Source organism: Cygnus atratus, chromosome 3 (assembly GCF_013377495.2).
Source record: "Cygnus atratus isolate AKBS03 ecotype Queensland, Australia chromosome 3, CAtr_DNAZoo_HiC_assembly, whole genome shotgun sequence".
NCBI lineage: Eukaryota > Metazoa > Chordata > Aves > Anseriformes > Anatidae > Cygnus > Cygnus atratus.
Window position 1 is genome coordinate 2,049,098 of NC_066364.1, and position 21,817 is coordinate 2,070,914.

The 21,817-nt window shown below is 51.5% G+C and overlaps 1 protein-coding gene across 20 annotated transcripts in view; it reads left to right on the top strand.

Moving 5' to 3' along the window:
* Positions 1–21,817, top strand: part of EXTL3 (exostosin like glycosyltransferase 3) — a 130,537-nt gene that overhangs the window by 25,931 nt on the left and 82,789 nt on the right. For 5 of the 20 annotated variants that reach the window (XM_050709590.1, XM_050709588.1, XM_050709585.1 and 2 more), the window contains exons 2-3: positions 9,767–9,876; positions 16,564–16,630. The gene's annotated coding sequence lies outside the window, so the exon portion shown is untranslated. Of the gene's footprint in view, positions 1–7,469; positions 9,558–9,766; positions 9,877–10,478; positions 10,666–11,139; positions 11,408–16,563; positions 16,631–19,489; positions 19,652–21,817 lie in introns of those variants that run through there. The other 15 variants (XM_050709589.1, XM_050709592.1, XM_050709579.1 and 12 more) reach the window with 10 other exon arrangements.

Below are 21,817 nucleotides of genomic sequence, written 5' to 3' on the forward strand. Positions count from 1 at the left end.
AGGGATTGTGGAGCTACGTGTGTCATCTCGATTCCGTGCCAGTGTTTTGGTCATCTATGAACTCGTTTGAAAGTGGATTCGATTTATTTGAACGCCGAAATGTCATTGAGTAGGAAATAAGTTGTTCCACGCATCTGTTGCCTTCCTTAGGGGACGCTTTATGGCAGGTCGAGTACTTTCTAAGTCCAGTCAAACAGATGATGGGTTTGTCTGGCAACTTTTGGGTCTGTTCAGCCTGGAGAAGAGAAGACTGAGAGGGGATCTCAGCAATGTTCACAAATACCTGAGGTGTGGGAGACAGAGGGACTTGGCCAACCTCTTTTCAGTGGTCTGTGGGGACAGGACAAGGGGCAACGGCCACAAAATGGAGCCCAGGCAGTTCCGCACCACCATGCGAAAGAACTTCTTCCCGGTGAGGGTGACGGAGCACTGGGACAGGCTGCCCAGGGAGGTTGTGGGGTCTCCTTCTCTGGAGACGTTCAAGGCCCGTCTGGACGCCTGCCTGGGCAGCCTGCTCTAGGGAACTGCTTTGGCAGGGGGGTTGGACCCGATGGTCTCTGGAGGCCCCTTCCAACCCCTACAACTCTGTGCTTCTGTGATTAGTGTAGAAATGGGGTCCGTTGCTTATATTAAGGCAATTAAAACCATCAACACCCTCCATTATGTGGTCCCATCGACACATCTCAATTCTCCGGTGCGAAGGCGTGCTTTGCTTTTCCCTGTCCTCGAGTGCCTCGGGATGAAATCTGTACGCGTCTTTCGGCGTTTCTATTCCGGGCAGGAGGAAGTCGTTATGTCACAGGCCTGCTCCGTAGGCACGCGGTGGGAAGCGCCGTGTTCGGGATCGTGTTGGCGGAGGGCTGCTGCCACGCGGATGACGCCCGGGAAAGGTCGGCGTGGAAGTGCTGGAGCTTGTGACGAGAAGAGCTGCCAAGCAAGTGGGGGAGCCTCGGAGCCTAAATTTGCAGAGCGGTGGCGTGAGCTGCTCCCTGGATTTCTTTTAAGGGCTCGGTGAAGCCTAAGCAGAGCTGGCCTGAACTCGCTAGGGAAACTTGCAAGGTTCTGTGCGTAAAGAGGCCGAAATCCTGTGGTATCGGCGAAGTAATAACATCAAAGCCGTGGTGTGTAACCAGCAGGTGGGCAGGAGGCAGGGCAATGTAATTCTTCTCTTCCTCATTTAGAGGGAAGCTGCTGGCCGGAGATAACACGCGGGGCGGGCGCCCACCGACTCCCAGAAATGCACCGAGCGTCTAACAACGTAAGTCAGCGAACAGGCTAGCACCGGCCTCAGATTATTCGTAAAGGTAGCAGTCCCACAGCAGATGGTTTAAAAAAACAAAACAAAGCTTTAAAAAAAAAAAAACAAAAACCGAAACTGACCGTGCGTTGTTTTGGTAAGATATTTCTTCCCTTAGGCGTCTCTCCTGGGAAGAGCTCGGTAGATGAATCCGCCGCCTACCTGCCGCACCTTGATTTTCTTGTGGGGCTCGAGGAGGAGCCAGCGATGGGCAAAGCAGCCCGAGATGGCTGCGCTGGGAGGCTGCCACTAATTACTGTGGCGTCTGACAATTAGCTGCTGTTAAGCCTTCCCTCGCGAGCTCTCAAACAAAAACAAGGACGCGGCAGGAGGGGGAGAGCTGTCCTTGCGATGGTCTTGTGGAGAGGAGAAATTGAAGCTCCGGGTGGTGGATGTCTTGGTGCTCCTGCAAGGAGTGGGACACGGCGCCGTGCTGGCGGAGCAGGCGGGGTTCGAGGCACCCCAGGAGCTCGGCTTTGTTGCTTCCTACAACCCCTGCCCGTGCAACGGGTCCCTGCTTCGTGGAAAACCCCTGAGTCGGTACCGTATGCCAAGTGGGGGCGTTGATGCGAATCTTAGAGCTGTTAACAAAAAACAAGACTTAATGCTAATAGTAATAAAAAGGTTGCAAGAACTCCTGCCTCTGGTTCCTCACACTCGCCCCCAGGGTCTGCCGGCTTTGTTTTTACTCCGTGGCAGTGATGAACGGCACCAAGGCTCCTGCAAGTGTCTCAGGGGTGCAGTTAGTTAGGAGCTGGAGCTGGCAGGTGTCTCAGGGCTTGGTCCACGAGCTAATTTTTCTCCTTCAGGAACCAGACCTGCTCTTCCTCCGCAAATAACTTTGAAAAATACAAGGACGATCTCGATTAGAAAGGCCGAGCTACGCAATTACTTCTTCCTTGTCGAAGGAGGTGTCAGGGAAATGTTTTTGCATCGTTCCTGAGCTCGCTTTTGGGGCGGCGTTACTCCCGCAGCAAGGCCCGGAGCATCTTTCGGAGCCGTTTAGCCAGGGACGAGCCGGGCTCTGCGCTGACTTGTGCCTTTGGATCATTCCCTCGCCTTGGAGGAGCGGCGTGCGATCTCGAGACAGATCTCGAGGCGGTTTCCATACGCCTCTGCGATAACGCGTGCGCCGGCACGGCAATCCTGCTGCGTCCTGACTCCGGGACAGAAGGTGGTCGTGGTTTGACAAAGGGACTGGGGTTGGCTTTGTCAAAAGAGTGGGTTTCCTCTTCTCAAAACTGATTAAAGCGGAATTGTGAACGTTTCTTGCTGCTTTGCAGGGGTGTCTGGCTCCATGCTGTGCTGGCCCTGGGCCTGTTCTTAGCCTGTTTCCTTCAATCTCCTGTGCGTGTGTCGAGGGAGGGCTTGGACCAAACCCATCCCCTGGCTGCTGGAGGAGGTGGCCTCGGGCCCTGTCCCTCTCCCAGTCCCTGCCGTTTCCGTGATGAGGAGATTCAGCTTGCTAACCCAGCAGCAAACTGCTCCTGTTCTTTTTCTGTTTGCTTTTTCCTTCCCCTTCTAGGCCCGGGGGGAGGTTGCTGGGCACCCTTCCCTGCCTTTTCTCACCGTCAGCTTGCTGTCTTAATTACCCTGCTGCAGGATATTCCTGTCTCCAGCCTAACCTGGCTCTCCGAAGACCTGAGATGCAAACGCTGGCGGTGCCAGAGGAGGAGACGGCTCGTTTGGGAGGATTTCTGTATTTTTGACGCTCCGGTGTGCTGAGTTTTGCTGCCCCGGGGCCGTGCGGGATGGCTGCCTGGTAGGAGCCGGCCTGTTTCTGCTTCTCAAAAAGCCAAACGAGGCAGAGCAGCGAGGAGCTGGGTCTGTTCCTCTTTTTTTTTTTTTTTTTCCCCGCTGAAGGGGATCGCAGGGGTGGGCACCTTCGGGAGGGCAGCACCCGGTCTGCTTGGCCCCTTTTTCCTAACAGGGAGCGCTGCAAGGCACGCGTGGGGTAAGTGATGGGCTCGGAAGGTCACTGAAGTAGGAGGATGCTCATTTTTCAGGCCCTGCGTGCTGCTGGGGGGCACGGGGCTGTGCTGCCACACGCAGTTCCTGTTAACGGGGACCGGAGTTGCACTACAAGAAGAAAACCTCCCATTTTGGAGGCCGCTTGGCAGAGGGACAAGCGGAAAGGCGGGTGGTGCTGGTGCGAATCTTCCGAGGTTTGGGCACTTCTTTTCATTGCCTGGCTTCTTATCCCGAGGCCTCCTGGCTCCGACTTCTGCTCTTCTGTGATAAGTGAAATTAATAATCTCCCTTATTTCCCATACATGGCAAGGAATGTCTTCGTTCTGGCCCCAGTTTAACAGCAGATGAGATCTGCTTTGGGAACCGCCTCGTGCAAAAGGAGAGGGAGAAGAAGAGGAAGGGAGCAGTGGCGTAGCCTCCTCGCTTTAAAACGCAGCTTTGATGGTTCCCTGGTACCCGCATCCTTATTTAACTGGCTGCGGGCTCCTTGGTCTTGTTCCTTGATCCACGTAACAACCAGAGCTGTAAAGACGCTTCGTTAGACTGAAAAAAAAGGGAAGGCGTGTGTTGCTTGCAGGATTGCATTTTGGTAATTGTTTGCAGTGACCTTTTGGAATCTCGGAGTGGAAATTTGTTTGCTTGACTGTCTCCCAGAGCAGCCCCTGGCTGACTGCGTATAGAAGGGAATGGAGCTGTTTTGTTGTTTGTTTCTTTTTTAATTACATTCTGACAGCAAAGCCCGTTCTTCCGTGTTTATTGCAGCTCTGGCTATTGCAAAGAGCAAGCTATCTTTAACAGCACTTCCGCAGATGACGTTTTTCTTAAACTTTGTTGGGTTTTTTTCTCATGGAGATGCTTTTCTTGGAGCCCAAACCGCTTGGCCTTGCTTGCCCATTATTCAAAATACTGCTTTTTGTTTTTTTTTTTTTCAATCTACGGAGAACATTCTCACTTCATTCTTGAATGTCTAGAGCTGTGACAATGAAAGAGCTCTGGGTTTTTGTCGCTATATTTTGTTTTTAGCTTAAGTTGTAATGTGATTAGGCTACAGAACTGTGCCAGGTTTAGGATCTATTTATTTGTTTTGCAGAGCTTTAGCTAAAGCCTTGTAAAATCTCGTTCCTTGGATGCGCTGGGTTGTGGTCAGAGGCCACCGTGGGATTGGTATGTCTGAAAACGTCAAATGTTTTAGACCTTGCTTCGCATGAACTGTGTGGCTGCAGAAAACCTGCTGTTCCTGGGGACCAGCCCGATGGCTTCTTCTTTAACCCTTCTGAGGCATCTTGTCTGGTGTTCCTCCCCTTTCCTATCTAAAATCTGGCTCTTCTTGAGATCAAAGGGTCAACCGAGAGGTTTCACACAGCATTTGCCCGCTGCATCTCGTTTCTCAAAGCTGTGTGGAGAGAGCCTGGTCCTTCAGATGCACGAGAGAAAGCCCCGTGGAAACAAGTGTTGGAGAACAGGCACAAAATTAGGGTTCTGCTAAATGTTGAGAAGCAATATTGCACCCACAGAGACCTGCCTGGCTCAGGTGAAAATGAGCCTACAAAGAACCGTCCCAGTGGAGCAGGAGGGCAGGCAGTGGAGATCACAGAGTTGTAGGGGTTGGAAGGGGCCTCCAGAGACCATCGGGTCCAACCCCCCTGCCAAAGCAGTTCCCTAGAGCAGGCTGCCCAGGCAGGCGTCCAGACGGGCCTTGAATGTCTCCAGAGAAGGAGACCCCACAACCTCCCTGGGCAGCCTGTCCCAGTGCTCCGTCACCCTCACCGGGAAGAAGTTCTTTCGCATGGTGGTGCGGAACTGCCTGGGCTCCATTTTGTGGCCGTTGCCCCTTGTCCTGTCCCCACAGACCGCTGAAAAGAGGTCGGCCAAGTCCCTCTGTCTCCCACACCTCAGGTATTTATAGACATTGCTGAGATCCCCTCTCAGTCTTCTCTTCTCCAGGCTGAACAGCCCCAGGTCTCTCAGCCTTTCCTCGCAGGGGAGCTGCTCCAGGCCCTGTATCATCTTTGTGGCCCTCCGCTGGACTCTTCCCAGGAGATCCCTGTCTTTTTTGTACCGGGGAGCCCAGAACTGGACACAGTACCCCAGGTGAGGCCTGAGCAGGGCAGAGCAGAGGGGGAGGATCACCTCCCTTGACCTGCTGGCCGCGCTCCTTTTAATGCACGCCAGGATCCCGTTGGCCTTCTTGGGCACTAGGGCACACTGCTGGCCTGAACGTTTTGGCAAAAGTGGGCTTTTCATCCTTAAATCTGACTAGATAGACCTGAAGGGCGCTCTGAATTTCCTGCTAAACTCCCGATAAAAATCTAACACTGCTGGAACTTGCAGAGCAGTTCAGGTGTGCGCTTCCTTGCTTGCAGGGCTCCTGCGAAGAGTTTGATCCGCCCTCTTCGTTTTGTTGAGCCTCTTAGGAATGAATGACGTTCCTCAAGCTGTGAACACAAGAACAGTTTAGCTTGGGGAAAAAAAAAAATAATCCCCCGCAAACAGACAAGGCAGTGCCCAAGCCGTGTTTAAACAGCAGCTAAAATGGCATGGGGTGAACTGGATTAAATCTGTCAGGGGGTTAAATCTCTCAGGTTTTTAATTCCCAGATTCAGTAGAGCTTTTTTTTTTTTGTGTTTTCAATGAATTATACATACATGTGTCTGCTCGTGGGGTGATTTCCTTCAGCTTTCATAACTAGAGTATGTCCAGAGGTGCGACAAACGTTCTGTTAATTAGCGCTACAAACCTTTTCTATCTTTTTACGCAGCGACAGAATTAAACCCACGACCACCTGAGCTGCAGCGCTGCAAAACGGGGCTGCTCCCGGGTTTGAGTCTTGTCTTTGCAGGCACCTTCCTCCTGCCCAGCAAGGTGAGCTCCGTGCAAGGCCCCTGGTAGGAGGCTTCCGCCCGGCTGTAGCGTGAGCGGTGCCTTATTTTTATTTGTGCAATTGCTACTGGAAATGTCGACCTCCTCTGCCTGCGAAATTCGGCTGAAATGGCCACTGACTTCCGAAGTTACCGAGAGCAGAGAGGCTGCAGTGCCTGGGTTGCTTTCCAAATGAAGCTGCTAACAAACAGCACGGAAGATCCAACCTCCTGCAGTTAACTCTTGCTCTGCTTCGATTTTCTCCCCGGGTGTTTGCCCTTCTCCCCGCTGTCTTTGGGTCTCCTTTCCCACTTTTGTTCTGAGCCTGGGTTTGCTTCCTGTTTGTTTTCTTGGTGTTTGGCCTCTCCTCTCCCCCAGTTAAGAACTAAACAAGGAACATTTCGTGTTCACACATGTAGCTTTATTTTTTGTGTGCGCCTTTCTCTGCTGGTGGCAGATCTGACCCGAGCAGTTCTTCGGGTCCTCTCCATCAGGAGAGGGCTTCTGTGGCTGGTTATTTAAGAGGGAGTCTTGATCAACACTTGTTTTTCTTCCTGTCTCCCTGTGATGCCCTGCTGGTTGGGATTTTTCAGTGACCTGTTCCTTCTAATCTTCAGTTTTGACCCCGTTTCGCAAGGCTTGTGTAAGCAAAGGACTCTGCTAGGATGAACTGGCACATGCAGCAGGGTGAGCGAGATCCAGCAGCTTTCGCATCCCCCTGTGACCATGGAGGAGGAGGAGAAGATGCCATTGCTTCTGTTTTCTCTAGCTTTTTATATTGAAAGGGGGAAAAATGTTGGCGGTCTTCACGTGAAAGCTGACACAATCTGGGGTCACCCTGTTTCTTCGCTGTGTCCTTAACCAGTCCGTCACTCTGGGTTGGCGGCAGCAGTTTTTATTCTTCTTGCCTGTGCTGGCACAAAACTCGGAGTCGCGCTGATGCTGCGCTTGGTCTGGGGACGTTTCTCTGGAAAACAAGCACTTGGGGAGAGATCACGTCTGTGGAGAGCTGTTGCTGACTCACAGCATCGATATCTGCTGGCCTATGCTCGTTTTAAGCAACTGGGTTTTGGAAGCTCATAAAAACCGCAGAAAGGGATGCGAAGCTGAGCCTGGCCTGCAACTGATGGCTTCTTACTGATTTTTTTCCCCGTGGTTTCTGTCGGAAACCAAGAATAAGAGGAGTAGGAGAGTTGCAGTTTATGGTGAAGTTGTGCCTGATGTGTCTTTAATTCCTTATTTTATTTGTCATCCTCGCTGACTCGGCTTCCTCCTGTTTCCATCGCCTTCCCCCTCTTTGGCCTTATTTTCATAGAATTCCCCTTTCTCTGAATTTTTCCAGTTCTCTGCCAGCTGTGGAGCAACAGAGAAGACAGCAGAAGGTCCTGCTCTTCCCTCGCCCCTCTTTTGACGACAGGAGGTACCCCATTAAAAGAGCTCTGTGGTCACCTAGGGGCAAGCATTTGTCCCCAAACCCCAAGCAGCGTGTCCTGCCGGCTCATCCTTTGCTGCATCTGCTCTTGTGGGCACGATGCGCTGCATTTAAATAAATTGTAGTCCTCGCTAAGGCAAATATTGGTCGGTGGCGTGAGCTGACTTGGCTGAAATTCACGGTGGAGGACCAGCTTGGTTTGCACGTGTGTGTAGGCAGCTTCGTCGTGGGAAATGAAGATGTTGCCTTGAACACTTTTCAAGGGGAAGGAAGAGGAGCCCAAGGCTTCTGGTGGCAGTAAGGGAAGTGGGAGGGGGTTAGAAGACGCGTTATTTGGGGATATGATTAAAAACTCTCACTAACGAATGAGGTCATAAGACAAAATTAAGGAGAAGTTAACTGCGCGCTATTACGGATGTCTTGAAATGATCTCTCGTGCTCTGGTCCCTTGCCATGCCCCTGGGATGATCTTAATCTGTTGAAAGCGAGATCCAAAAAAAAGAAAAAGAGGCTGGCCGAGGTTTCTGCGGAGATCAGCAGACAGGACGCAGGGATCTGCTGGCGTCATTTCTTCCGTGGAAGCTTCACTCTGTGGACTCTGGAAAGACACCGAGGACCTTCCTGTCCTGCATGGGCAGCTCCAGGTGTTTTGGGAGATGCTGCTGTGGAGATGCAAAGGGGTCCGAGGGATCTCAAGCTGTTCAAAAGGGCCTCCAAACAGTAAAGACGCAGCTTTAGGAGCAGTCCTGCTTGAGTGACTGCAGGGGTCTCATCGCTGCTGCTGTGAATCCCGTGGGAGCTGGTGTAAATGATGAGCTCCTGCCTGTCTTTATTAAGACACCTTTTTTCTTTCCTCCCCCCTATTTTCGAGCTGTCCCAGCCTTTCAGCGCCATTTATGTTGTGGGTGATAAGATTTTCATTGTAGCCTTCAGCCTCATGGAAGCTTTGTGCCCACAGCTGATCAGTTCTTCAGTAGCCCAGCGAGCAAATGCAAGGCAGCAAATGCTAAAATATTTATCGTATTGCCGATAAATCGGTCACTGAGAGCAGTGAAGGCTCAGTACAATACAGCCCTGAATCTTCGCAGAGATGCTCTGTCACCGCTCTCTTTGGAGAGCTGTGTCTTCCTAAAGTACCTGGGATAACTCAGCCTTGGCACATGGCTTTTGAGGCGTGTGCTTGGAGCCTCTGTGGGTCAGCGCGTGTTACGCTGAAATTTAATGCATTTAATTCTGTATTTAACTCTGTGTGTGCTCTGAGGCAGGCATGAAGGGCAGAGCAGAAAGAAAGACTTAACCTTGGACTTCTCTTGACTGATGTAAGTAATTTGCAGAGCTGTAGGACCAAATCTCTGCGATCTTATTTCTATTAAGACTGCAGCAATCTAGACTCGTTATTAATGCTGGAGGGCGCCGGTGCCCCTGCCCGAATGACTCGCTGCGTGACGCGAGTGGGAAGGAGAGCGATGGAGAGGCCGTGGCGTGGGCTGTGACCTGCCTTCCCCTGACCCACGGCGTGAAGCTGAGCTCGGCACGGGGGTGCCGGGCTGCGAGGAGCCTCTCAAACCATCCCCACGGGTGTGTGGACGTCTGCGGGTGGTTGTGGTGCCTGGCTGGGTTGGCTGGGCGTTAGCCAGCTGCTGCCCGGGTCTCTCTTACCACGCTGTGGCTCAGCTTAGATGGCTGAGGAGCATTTCGGAGTCCGGCCTTGTAAGTACAGCTTGTTAACTGGAGCCACGCTTCTTGTCCAGGCTGCCTCTTTATTTGAAGTCCTGCTGCCTGTCCGGGCGCTATTCAAGTCCCTCTGGCTTCTCATCTACAAGCATCTGCCTCTGATCCCCCTTGTTAGATGGGGACGGTGGCGTTTGTCTCCCAGGCAGCGGCTGCTGGCACCTGCAGGCTCCTCCGGCTGCTGTGGGCTCTTCCCTCGTCTCACTGAGAGTTTCGCTAACTGGAAGCGAGAGGTGGAGGGGCCACGGTTGTTGTTCGGCACCTTGAGTGAGTTTCGGGCAGCTGCGGGAGGTTCGGCAGCTTCGTCTGTCGCGAGCAGGCAGATCGCAGCTCCTCGAGCAAACCTCTCGGTTGGGAGGGTGGGAAGCGAGGTGCTTGTGTGAAGTCCCTGGCGATACCTGGGTGTGTTTGGCATCCTTAATTTGAGTACGTCCATCCTACAGCCAAGCAGGTGTTTGATTTTTTTTTTTTTTCAGGAGTGTTTCAGGCCAAGTTGAGGGATTTCACCGGGTCCAGACACCTTGAAGCTCACGGTAAAAAAGACAAAGGATGAGAGGCGCTGTTGCTGTACGCCTCAGTTGCACAGGTAGGGTTTAAAAGGTTATTCCTACCTGAAGTCTGGTGTGTAAGGGGAGAAAGGCTGGTGGCTGTCGTGGGGAGGCTGCGCCAGCGGTGCAGATGTTCGGGCAGGGCGCTGAAGTGTTCATTTTCTCTTCTTGCCCACTTCTGGGTACGTAAGCTCTACGGGCTGGCAGGTAGGCAGACGGTTAGGAAATGTTTTCATAAACCCTTGAAGGTGTCGTGAGCTGGAGAAAAGAGGCCGCGTGGTCTGTCGCTCCTGGCTGTGGGGTGCACCAGGTCGGGAAGTGATCGGGTTGAGACCAACCAAATAAAAAAGCCGAGCTGTAACCTTGGTTTGCTGTGCGCTACGCCATGCTTTCACGGGGACACGGGAGAGCAGAGATGGTGGTAGAGCAAGAAACTCCTGTGGCACATCCTGACATCATCTTCTTGGTTTCAAGAGCTAAGAGCTGATGAACTTATGGCATTAATCTTTATTTATCTATTTTTTTTAACCCGTTAGGGTGAGGCCAGCATTCGAGCAGGAGACATTCAGGTTGGGAGTCCTTCGGACAGCTGTAGCTGTCTGTAACTAAGCCGTTTCTTTTCTTCCTTTCTTTCCCTGAGCTCTGCTTTATAGCCGGTGGAGAACAACAGCCGTTTGTGCGGCACAATTCATCTTGTCCTAAGCAGACATCTTGAACCAATCAAGTTTTATGTGCCCTGGAAGTGCCTGCTGCTTTTCTCAGCTACAGAGGGAGCCGGATCCTCTGGTGATGTGATCTCTGGATTTGAGACACCCATTTGGTAGCAGGTCAGGGGTTGCGGCACATTTCTGGCCATTTGGGGGAGAGGTGTGGTGTGGTGTGGGGGTGCAAATATCCATGAAGAAAGCTGAAGGGCTTTTTCGCCTCTCTCCTGACCCTGGAAAGATCAGCCAGTTCGTGCAGGTAGGACGGGGAGAAGTCTTGGTAACAACCTTGGAGGGGGATTTATCCCACTATCCCAGGGAGGAATGGGGTAACGTAAAGGCTTTTCCCAGTGATTTTTGTATCCCTGGTCAGATGTGCGTTGCTGGAGGAAATGGCGCTGAAAACGGCCGCAGAGCTTTTTGTTTTAACTCTCTAACTTGAGCCTGGGTCACACAAAGCAAACCCTCCAAGCCCGTGAAGGGGGTTTTGTGGAGGAATAAAGCTTATTGTCAGCTGCGGTGTTCAGACCCTTGGGAAATTGTGACCATTGTCTGGGCTATTATTGCTTAATAAAAGCTTTGCATTTCCTCATTCAGGGTCTTGAAAATCTGCTTCTGTGCTCTTAAAAATAACCCAGCGTGAGCCTGCGATCGGGAGCATTCAGAAGAAATTCTTCAGCCCTTTAAAACAAAGTGAAGGGAGGGGAGAAAAGCCCTCCTCGAAGTGCTTTTACTCGCTGGCAAAGAGCGATTGTGGCTACCCGGAGGAGGTGCGGTGGGGCTCAGCTCCCCTCCGACGAGGGTTTGTTCACCTACAGCAGGTTTGGGGCGCAGCCGCGGCCCTTTGGGGAGCACCCCCAGGCAGGTGGGTGCATGGTTGGTTGCTGCTGGCATCTGCGTTTTGCTTTCTGGGGCTGTTTTGGGAAGGGTGACTTGTGCAGACCAAAATCCAGGCAGGGCAGTGCTCAGGGTGCTGCTCCTGCAGGCTCCCTGCTGGTTTTGGGGGTGCTGCAGGATATTTTGGGTGGCTGGTGGGGACGGAAGTGGAGCCAGCAGACGTCACACTGAGGGACTTTGGGAACCAGGAGGAGCAGGATGGGTGCCGCAGGCAGGGGACGGTGAGCGGGGGGCTCTGCGGGGTGCTGGAGCCTCCGCTCTTCCCGACTCCTGCTGTGTGAGGTTATGGCCCTGCACGGAAACCCTCGGACTATTTTGACAATCCATTTTTTAGTCCTGTTTCTTTCCTCATGTGCGTTCTTCAGTTTTATTTTCCTTCTGCTTGTATGGGAATAATTACACCGCTTGTTTCTTGTGCTCTAACTATAAGGAAGAATGTCTCCAGGTTTATTTTCTTTTCCTTCCCCACATCAAGCGGTGCAGTTTGCGCTGTGAAAACATTCTGGACAGCAGCTGCTGCCCACGTAGGGCACAGAAATGTGTGTTCAGTGGTTGAGCAGCGTGCTTGCTCTGGGCGTGCCGCCTTGTTTTGTTCAGCGCGAGTGTCCGCGCGCGGCCTTAGCCGCGGTTTATCGTCGCCGCGGTTTATCGTCGCCGCTGAGCTGGGGAGGCATCACTTAGGGTAGTAATTTGTGCTTTGCGCAAGCCAGAGGATGCGAGCTAACGTTTGCAGGAGGCTTAGAAATAAGCTTGCTTTTGGAGCCGCAGGTTGCTGGCGGGACGGAGGCCGCGGCGTGAGCGGGGAGCTGTCAGGATGATGCTGGGCTGCAGCAGGGCCGCGGAAGAGCTTTGGTAAGGCAGAGGCTGAGAGCTGGGGTGTTACTGGCCCAGTTTCACGACCAAGATAAGAAATTCTCCACGGGAAAAGGAGTACAGTGGAATAAGGCACAGTCCTGCAGCAGGTAAATCTCGCCTCACCTTTGTGTGGGTTGGTAGGAGCTGAAATTTTCCAGGTCCTCGTATGCACCGTGGAAATGATTTCTGTGCCTGCGCTGGGAGAATTTGCTGTGTTTCAGTTTATGTCCGTGTGATTAACGAGGTCCGTATGTTGAGAATACAACTGCTTTTCTCCCTTTTTTATTCTTTTTTTGCCACTAGTATCTAAATGTATCTAATAAAAATGCAGACCGAGGCTCTTCAATGAGGCAATAAGTCATTCCTGCTTCCCTTCTGAAGACAAAACCACCTCACCACTGGCTTGCTCTTTGTGCGGACGTCTGCTTTGCATTTCCACGCATCCATCATAGCATGAAGGCCGCCACAAAAGGCGGCGGGAAAAGGACCAACGGGCCGTTTCGGTGTGCTTAAACCCAAACTCTTGCAGAGGGAGGCCCTTAGCTTTGGTGGGGCAGGCCGTGGGGTTGTGATGACGGAAAGCGTTTGGGGAGAGAAAATGAGTGCTGAGTAAGTTCAGCGCGGTATTGAACTTATAGTTAAGAACAGGAGCCGCTAGGAAGCACTTCAGAAGTGGAAACATTTCCAGTTTTGTTCCTCCCCTTTGCCAGATCGCAGAATTAGGTGATTTTTGGGGGCTTCCACCACCTGGAGGACAATCTGTGTCGCCAGCATCTTGCCCCTCGGCTAACGCTGCGCGCAGCCACGTGCACGCGGTGAACGGGGTGCGCAAAACGCTGCGGGAGGACGGGTATGTTGGGGTCTGGTTTCGAACCTTTAGTTACGGGAGGAAATAGCTGTGCTACAGGAACAGCTCTGGTTTTCAGGCACGTTGCTGCAGCAGCGCGCTGTGGTTGTGGTTTGACAGCCCGAGTCGGGCTGCGAAATCAGATTACGCTTGCACGTGGTGGCTGCGTGCGAAATCCCGGGCGGCTGAGAGCCACGGTCACTGTGGGGTTTTGGGGCTGCAGGGGCCTCTCCCTGAGATCTTGTGCCTCAGTGTGGGTCTGTGTCCCAGTGCTGCTGCTCGCCGCTTCTGCCAGGACATCACGGCAGGGTTGGACTGCGAATTGCACTGTTAGGGTGTCCGAACGTGGGACGAGAAGCTGTGTGCTCGGTTTGGAAGGGCTTTTTCACATCTCACTGGTTGACCTCGCATGTGGCTGGAGTGGTGACAAGCTCTGAGATGAGGTTCCAGCCAGCTTTTGCCGGAGAATCACACTGTTGTAGGGGTTGGAAGGGGCCTCCAGAGACCATCGGGTCCAACCCCCCTGCCAAAGCAGTTCCCTAGAGCAGGCTGCCCAGGCAGGCGTCCAGACGGGCCTTGAATGTCTCCAGAGAAGGAGACCCCACAACCTCCCTGGGCAGCCTGTCCCAGTGCTCCGTCACCCTCACCGGGAAGAAGTTCTTTCGCATGGTGGTGCGGAACTGCCTGGGCTCCATTTTGTGGCCGTTGCCCCTTGTTCTGTCCCCACAGACCGCTGAAAAGAGCTTGGCCAAATCCCTCTGTCTCCCACACCTCAGGTATTTATAGACATTGCTGAGATCCCCTCTCAGTCTTCTCTTCTCCAGGCTGAACAGCCCCAGGTCTCTCAGCCTCTTCTCATAAGGAAAATGCTCCAGGCCCATCGCATGGCCGTGCTCGGACGCTCGCTGCACCAGGGCTTGGAAGAAGAGGAGGAGAAGCAGGGGAGCCTTAGCGACTTGTGTTCAAGGATCGAAAGCCAGCGTTTTATTTCAATATATAAAACAACAGCTCTGTGAGTCAAAACAGCTGTGGGAATAGGAGTCAATTGAGTCTTCAGAAATGCCAGCCCTCGAAGAGCTTCTGGGGAAGGAAACCAGGGTTGTGCTGTTGGAATGCCCTCTTCCGATGGGCAGTCAGACCCTCGTAATCAGATTTAGCCGGGCCACACATAATAAGTGGTACTTTATTTACAGACTGCGCGTTCCCTCGTGGACACCGAGGCCCGAGGAGGAATTACTGAACCGCAGACACCCAAAGCAGCGAGCAATTCAGACAGAATTCACAAAACCCAGCCCTTTGCAGAAGCGGTCCCTCGGTTAGTAACGTTAATTAGCGAGGTTCAGCTCGGTGAATATTCCTGTAGCACGCTTTTCCAAAACATACAACGCTCTAAGCTCTTCACCCGTGTAATGAGCGTGTGTACAGCGATGTTAATTAGCTGCATCCCTCTGAGGATGCCCCCTCAGGGGGTGGTGGTCCTGGTGGGCGCCTGCTGGTGGTAGGCAGGGGTAGTCCCTCCGAGACCCACTCCTGCACAGGTCTGCGAGCTCAGCTGTCACAGTTTTGCCCTTTGTTTTTATTATCCTCTGCGTTCCGCTTAACAAGCGGCGCCGTTCCTAACAGGAGTTATTTCCAGGTTTGCCATTAGTGCCCCGTTTTAATCAGCGCCGACAAAGCGCCTCGTGTGATGTGTTCTCCAGGTGGGTGTCGTGATTCAAGGGTTCTTCAGAAAAGCTTTCAGGCCACCAGGATGGCTCTCCTTGTGCTGACAGCAGTTTGAAATCCCTGCCTCCTATCAGCCATCCCGCAGTACCACCTCCTTCCTCCGGCTTGCACAAATAACTCCGTGCCGAGGAGAAACTTCCCCCCCTGAAAATGTGGAAGTGCCGCTTGTTCTGCAGAGCCAGCAGGGCTCTGACATTGCTCCGGTTCAATATCCGTGCTGATGGGATGTTCCTGGAGTGGGGGAAGCGTCTGGGGGAGGCAGCAGCTCTCTACAGCTCGGTAAAAAATAAAATAAAATAAAAAAAATTCCCCTTGTACTAACACGGATGGGACGGAAGAGGATAGTGCTCTTTGTTTTATTTGTTTTATAATATATTTACAGATATTATTATGTGAGTAACATGGCTGCAAATGAGAAGAGAGTTATCCTTTAATTTTTATATACGTCCACCTTTCATTTTTATATATGTTCAGGGTGAAAAAGCAGCGCGGGATCAGCAGGTCTCCTGCCCAAGAGGAGGGCCGTTCTCCCAAATACGTGTGCTCCGTCTCTAGTTGTAAATTTTTGGTATGGCCCAGAAAACTCCGGGTTTTGCCGTTTGATTATAATTTGCATTTAGATTGGCTGCCCGAAGGGGAGTCGCCGGCGAGTCTGGCTCGAGCCTCGTGCAGATCCGCCTGCGAGTAGTGGCATTTACATAAAAACCATTAGCTCCGTTATTGATAAACATGAAAGGCATCCGTTTCGTTTAATTTTCTGATGAGGAGTCTTTAATGTGAGCGCACAATAAGGCTGCAGCAGTGCCGTTCCTGCCCCTCATCCCTCCCTGCTGACCCCTTGTTGTTCCTCGGGCCGGTTTCGTTGGGGTTTTTGGGCTGGGAGACGTGGAGTCCTCGGTTCCGATTTCCTGAAGTAGCCAGTTGTCGTGCTGCACGGTAGGGAATTATTTAATGCCCCTCTTAAGAGGTGTCTCTATTAATCGAAGGGGGATTTAATGTGTCCCCGAAGCGTAATCGGTCTGCGCGCAGTGTATATTGACGTGTCTAGTGATGGGTTTTGCTTTTCTTTGCATCATAACTGTTCCGTAGGTAATTTTTTGCTTCATCAGAATGGGCTTCAGCACAACCTGAGTGGCTTCTTATTAAGGGGATAAAGTTAAAATTCTAGATTTGAAATCTATTGAAGGAATTTCCTTGGTGCATGCAGGGTACAGCCACCTGAGCCTTCAGGACCATGCCTTAGGAAGGGAATTCCTGTCTCGGCGGCCACCAAGGAAGCCTTTGTAACGCACCGAGCCTGTGTAATGGTGCCTTGGTGACCAGTGTGCCTCAGGAGGAGTGATTCGCCGTCCCTGTAGTAACTGCTTTTGTGTAGCTGTTGGTGCTATTCTTACATAAATATCTTGCTTTTCTCTTGGTTTGGGTCAGGTCTGACCTTCTGAGAGCCTCTGGAGGCTGCCAGTGCCGCAGCTGACTTCAGGCATCGCAGCGTTTTTTGGTTTAGGGCATTTCTGGTTTTGTTCAGGGCATTTCTGGTTTGTGTTGGGCATTTCTTGCTTAGGACATGTTCCAAGCTTTACCAGCGTTCTCACTTCTCGACCTCGGTGTTGGGGGTGTCTGTTCTGCTTTCTTTCCTTAGCTGGCTTCTTGAATGTGTCACTTTGTCTATACTTACAGCTTTTCTTCTTCTCTAATAGGATCCAGACAAATGAGCGGGGAGTTGGGCACGGAGGAGAGGCAGATTCCGCTTGATCACCCTGTACAGTAAGTACCCTGACGTCTCAAGGATGAGATTTGCTGTGCTGCCTAATGTTGGCTTAAAACTTGACTTCACCAGGGAGCAGCACTAAATCTGCGTACTTTGACAACCCCGTCCTACAAATACCAGCTCCCTTGGCTTACCTCCTGTTTTGTTTCAGGGGAAGTGGAAGCTGACAGCTCCAGCTCCTTCCATCCGAAGGGGTAAATCTGCCTGCATCCCACTTCCAGCAGTGTGCACGTTTCAGCAGAGCGCAGAACCAGTGCAGTTCTGCCTCGTACCTGCTTGAGGCGCTGGGAAAGTGCACCGGAGGTGTTGCCACGTAATTTAGCGATGTGTCGTTTGGCTCCCTGTGCAGCAGAGCAGAGGAGGCTCGAGGGGCAGGAGAGCAAGGGGTCACCTGCCTTGTTAGAGGTGTTGAATTCAGTGGGGAGGGAGGCTGAGGGACCCGCCACAGCAAATACAGGAGTTCTTTGTAGAGGCGTGCTGTAAAATTGGTTAAATGAGGCTTGGTCTTACTTGTGGGATGGAAAGGGTAAAGAAAAAAAAAAAATACTGGAAAGTGTCGCCTTAGTACGCAGTAAGGACGGCAGGCTCCTTCTGAAAGCGAAGGGGAAAATCCGTATTTCATGGGGAATTTTTACACATTAAAATATCTCGCATGCATGCTAATGGGCGGTAATAACGAGCCTGTGCTTTATGAGGTGTCTGCAAATATTGTGCAACTTGCTACTGCGAGGGACTCGAGCTAATAAATACTGGTTAATTGGAACACGTTGGCCCATCTGGTGCGTAGCCAGACTGAAATAGTTAACTGCCTACTCTAGGCCTCTGGAAGCTGAGAGGACACTCTACTTTTGGGTACAAAATGCTGGCACAGGCACAGCAGGTGAGTGTGGGAGCTGCTCTGATTGACCGAGACGGCTGCACAATTAAGTTCACTGCAACAATCCTAGCAGGCGACTCCCCTAAGGGTAACACGGGATGATGAATTTTAAAGCTGAAGGTGCTCGTTAACAAAAGACAAGGACGAAATCACACTCTTGGAAACCGGAGAGTGTCAGCAGGTTGGTTTAAATAAGTCCTGGGTGCAGGGCAGTCAATTCTGGTACCTCCTGTGCAGGAAAGGGAAAAAAGAGGCTTTCTGATTTGTGGCTTCTTAACTTCTCCTACACCTGACCAGTGTAGCGTGGCACGCAAGATGTCCTTGGTTCAGGTGTTCTCTTCGTGCTTATTGCAGCATTTATTCAGCTCGTTTTACTTCTGGATCCAGGACCATCTTTCTGCCCTGCTGCTGGGATGTGCCAAGCGCGGTGGGGACTCCCTTCTCAGCTGGTACAGGAGCTGCTGCACCGAACGTGGTGCTGAATCCTGGAACCGAAAGTAGCAGAGAGGTCGCGTGAAGAGCAGATGCTGCTGCTATCGATCAGGGGTGCCATCGTGCCGTGGTCTGAATCGACAGATCTAATCCCAGTGTGCGTTCAGAGTCAGATCTGCTGACTTCAGTAGCTAAAATAAGTCAATACCATTGAATTCTCCTTCTCCTCGCGTAGCTTAAGAAGAACACAAAGTTGCAGCCTGACAGCTGTGCAATGTGCAGCACGCCCCAGGGCTGCGTGGGCTTCCCTGAGGGCATCGTTTGGCCTGCAGAGCATCTATTACGGCTGGTGTCGTGTGTGGCAGGCTCAGCACTGACCTTCAGAACCCGCTACACGTTTGTGGGCCTGATGGCTGGAAGAACAAATACTGGAGACGAGGATTTGAGGTTTGGAATCCCTTTGTATGGCCGAAGATCGTGATTAAAGCAAGAAGACTGCGCATATGAATTCAGGTCAGTAGGAGACAGCTGAGCGAAGGGATCTTCTTGGCAGAGAGATGGAACGGAAGAGATGCTAGAAACAAGGTCTGTCTGTGATTGCTGTACAACAAAATGGAAAAATAACTGGTTTCAAGAGTCTTTAAGTCATTGTATACAAGACTCTGTAGCACTAAGTATCTAGATAACTGGGCTGAGGTTGGGATATAAAAATACTTTCAACCCCAGCTAAGTACTGGGGGAGGCTGCATTGCTGATCTTCCCAGAAGCCATAGACTTCTGCCTGCTTTATTAGAAACTCAAACCACAGCAAAGAAACACCTGAGCCACAGGTCTGTCCTGTCTCCAGCGGTGGCTGGTGAAAATGGCCTTTATCTCTCATTAATTGATTTAGCTGCTGTTTGAACCCACGTGGGTTTTTGGCCTCTGTCCTGCTGCTGGACGTGTCAACGTTTAATTATAACTGTGATCAACCATCTCCTTCTGGTAACTGAGCTGCTGCCAACTGCTTTAACGTACTAAGCTCCTGTACAGGGAATTGTTGGTGTGTTTGCCTCTTCCATGCTGTTCTGGGTTCTGTAGGTCCCTGCTATGCCCCTTGCCAGAGATCGCTTCCAGAGAAAAGGATCCAAATCTAGTTTGACTGTCCTCCTTACAGGTGGTGTTCCGTGTCTCTGACCATCTTCACTTCTCTTCTGCCCCCTCTCCTCGTGGCGCTGACTTCTGGTCCTGGTGCATGTCTGGTTTTCCTCTCTTGAACGTTCTCGAACTCCTCCTCGTTAGGAGCTTGAAAGAGCCATTAGGTTTCTGAGGGCCCGTCCTTTTTGTTTCAGTTCTGTGTTTATCCTAGAAAAGAAGCCAGGAATTGTGTGTGTTCCAGATAACAATAAGCCATAGATTTTTTTTCTTCTTCTTCTTCTAAAAAGCAGGAGTTTGTGTCTAATCTAAAGGCTCTATCAGAAAGGCTATGAATAAACCTGATGCATTCCAGCGCACTGAGTCACTAGGACAATATAGTATTTAACAAAGAGTCCTGACAGAAGTTGTGCCGCTTTGTGCTCAAGCTGTCAGCCAGGATATGAGCTGTATCTTTGTATCCTGCAGCAGTTTCGGGAAACGAAATGGCTGCTCGTGTGCTCTGCGTCTTCCAAATGGGGACAAGAAACGCTCTGGATGTTAAAGCTTCTCCTTCCGCTCCGTCGGTTAAGAGGTAAAACGATACCAAAAGAGTGAGTAGATACCAGAAGAGTGAGTAGTTCTTACTTAGATAAACATCAAGTAGTGTCAACAAGCAGGTACTGATTTTGCAAGGGAAGGGCATGCTCCTCCATCCCCTGTGCTTTGCGTAAGTCTTAATTTGTTAATCCTACTCTTTAGTAGGACTAACAAAATAAATAGTAGGACTAACAAACTGCTAGTTTCTACTTTTGGCTTCCAAAAGTAGAACTGAAATAGGGCACAATTAAAACTGTAATGCCCGGGGTTGTAGTCGCTGGTCTGCAGATTGCCACGGCATGCCTGGGGCTGAGCCAGCTCTGTGGTTTTGTCTATCTGCCCTGACTCACGTCCCTGGCTTTTGTGCCGCCCGAAGGTGAATCACAGCTCCCGCAAGCGTGGTTAAAGCCTTGCCCTGTGGTCAGCCTGAGAAACCTGGTCCTCAGTTCAGCCAGGGAACGTTTGGGTGGTTTTCTTCTTCAGCACAGGGCCAGAGCTCTGCGGACTATGGGAGCGGTGTTTCCCTGCCTTCCCCCAGCCTCACGGCTGTTCCTGCCTTTTGGGCGTTTCTTCTTTCCCCTCTGCTGCCTTCCCCAACGCTCCTCTTCGTATCTGCTTTTAACACCAAAGAGCCCAAGCAGTTGTTCAGGCTTGTCTGTGCTCTGCTGGTGGCTTTTTTAAGAGAAGCCGTAGGGATCGGCTTCCCTCTGCCTCACCAGCCCCTTGTTTCAAGGGGTTTGCACCCACGCTGATTACCATTAGTAACCCTACTCAGGATATCCCAGGGATGAACTGTTGGCCTGAGGTTTTTTTCATTCTTTCTTTGCCCTATTTATATATATATGGCTCTTTCTCGGGCTTCTTTTTACATGTGCTCACACGAAGTTGCACCCTGCCAGCCTGCCCCGCAGGCAACCTACAGTAACAATTTCAGGTACAGTTTATCAGGATAGGAAATCGAGAGTAATTTTAATATGGTTGGGATCAGAACAGCCGCGTTGGCTGCTTCTCTTGTTGGTTTCGATGCTCATTTTGCTAGGCAGGGTATAAATGCGCCAGACGTCGGTCCCTTTCTGAAAGAGGGATCAGCTCCTCCTGGGCAGCACTGGAGCAGTTAATTTTTTCTCTTCTAGTGTGTTGTCTGAATAATATCCTGCTCTGCCCAGGAAAAGCCCTTGTCACGGAGAGCCTCCATGGAGGGGAAGCTGCATCTGTTGACTTGGAGCGAGGGGAGGTTTGGGGACCTCGCTGGGATCCCCGCTGGGATGCAGTGCTCTCCGTGGGGAGCTCCGAGAAGCCAGCCAGCACCCAGGGGGCTTTTTCTTTTAATGCAGCCATTGAGATCTGGACTTGAGGCTGCGTGGGACAATGCTGTAATGGCAGAGCTGTAACAGGCGGCCTTTGTGACCCGAGTACAAAGCCGGCAGTATTTGCTGAGTGCTCCTGCTTGCTGAGCCTGTAGTATCAGTCCGGGTTCTGTTCCCCTCCCTTCCCCTCCAGGAATTGGTTCATACTTAGGTAGAATAAGTCACTGTTTGTGTGTTTGCTTCTTTTCTGCTTCCAGTTCTTGTTGAATCCCATGGTGGGTCAGAAGAAGAGAGCTCAAGTGAGGCTGACATCAGCATGTTGCGTACGAGATCCTCCATAACGCCTTGGCGCAGGTCTGCAGCTCTCCATCCATCTTGTCCACTTGGTGTTAGCGTTTTTTTTTTTTCAGCATTGAATCTCGAAGTTCAGCTGTGCCCTGTTGGGCTGTGGCTCCACGGTTCCCCTGCTGCTCTTCTCCGGGTTGTTCCCTGGGTTCATTCCCTAACCATTCCAGGGAAGATCTGCTTAATGTTATTTGCAGGATGAGTTAGAAAAGCTGGATTAAGTGAACCTGTGCGATGACACGGGATCTTCCCTGCAAACTAAAGGCTACCGTGGCTCTAGCCTGCGCCCTGGCCAGGTAAATAAGTCCAAGTTACATCCAGATTTGCCAAAAGGATGTCGTGTATGGATAGTAGATTAGCTTGAAAGCTGACCGCCTGTGCTCGTTAAAGGATTGCGTTGGAAGAACGGGCTTAGCAGCGTGGGGATCGGCCAGCTTTCTGTTTAACACCTTCTGGCCTCCCCCTGCTTCTCCCGAGTGCAATTTCATTCATTTATCCAAATCGGGGTA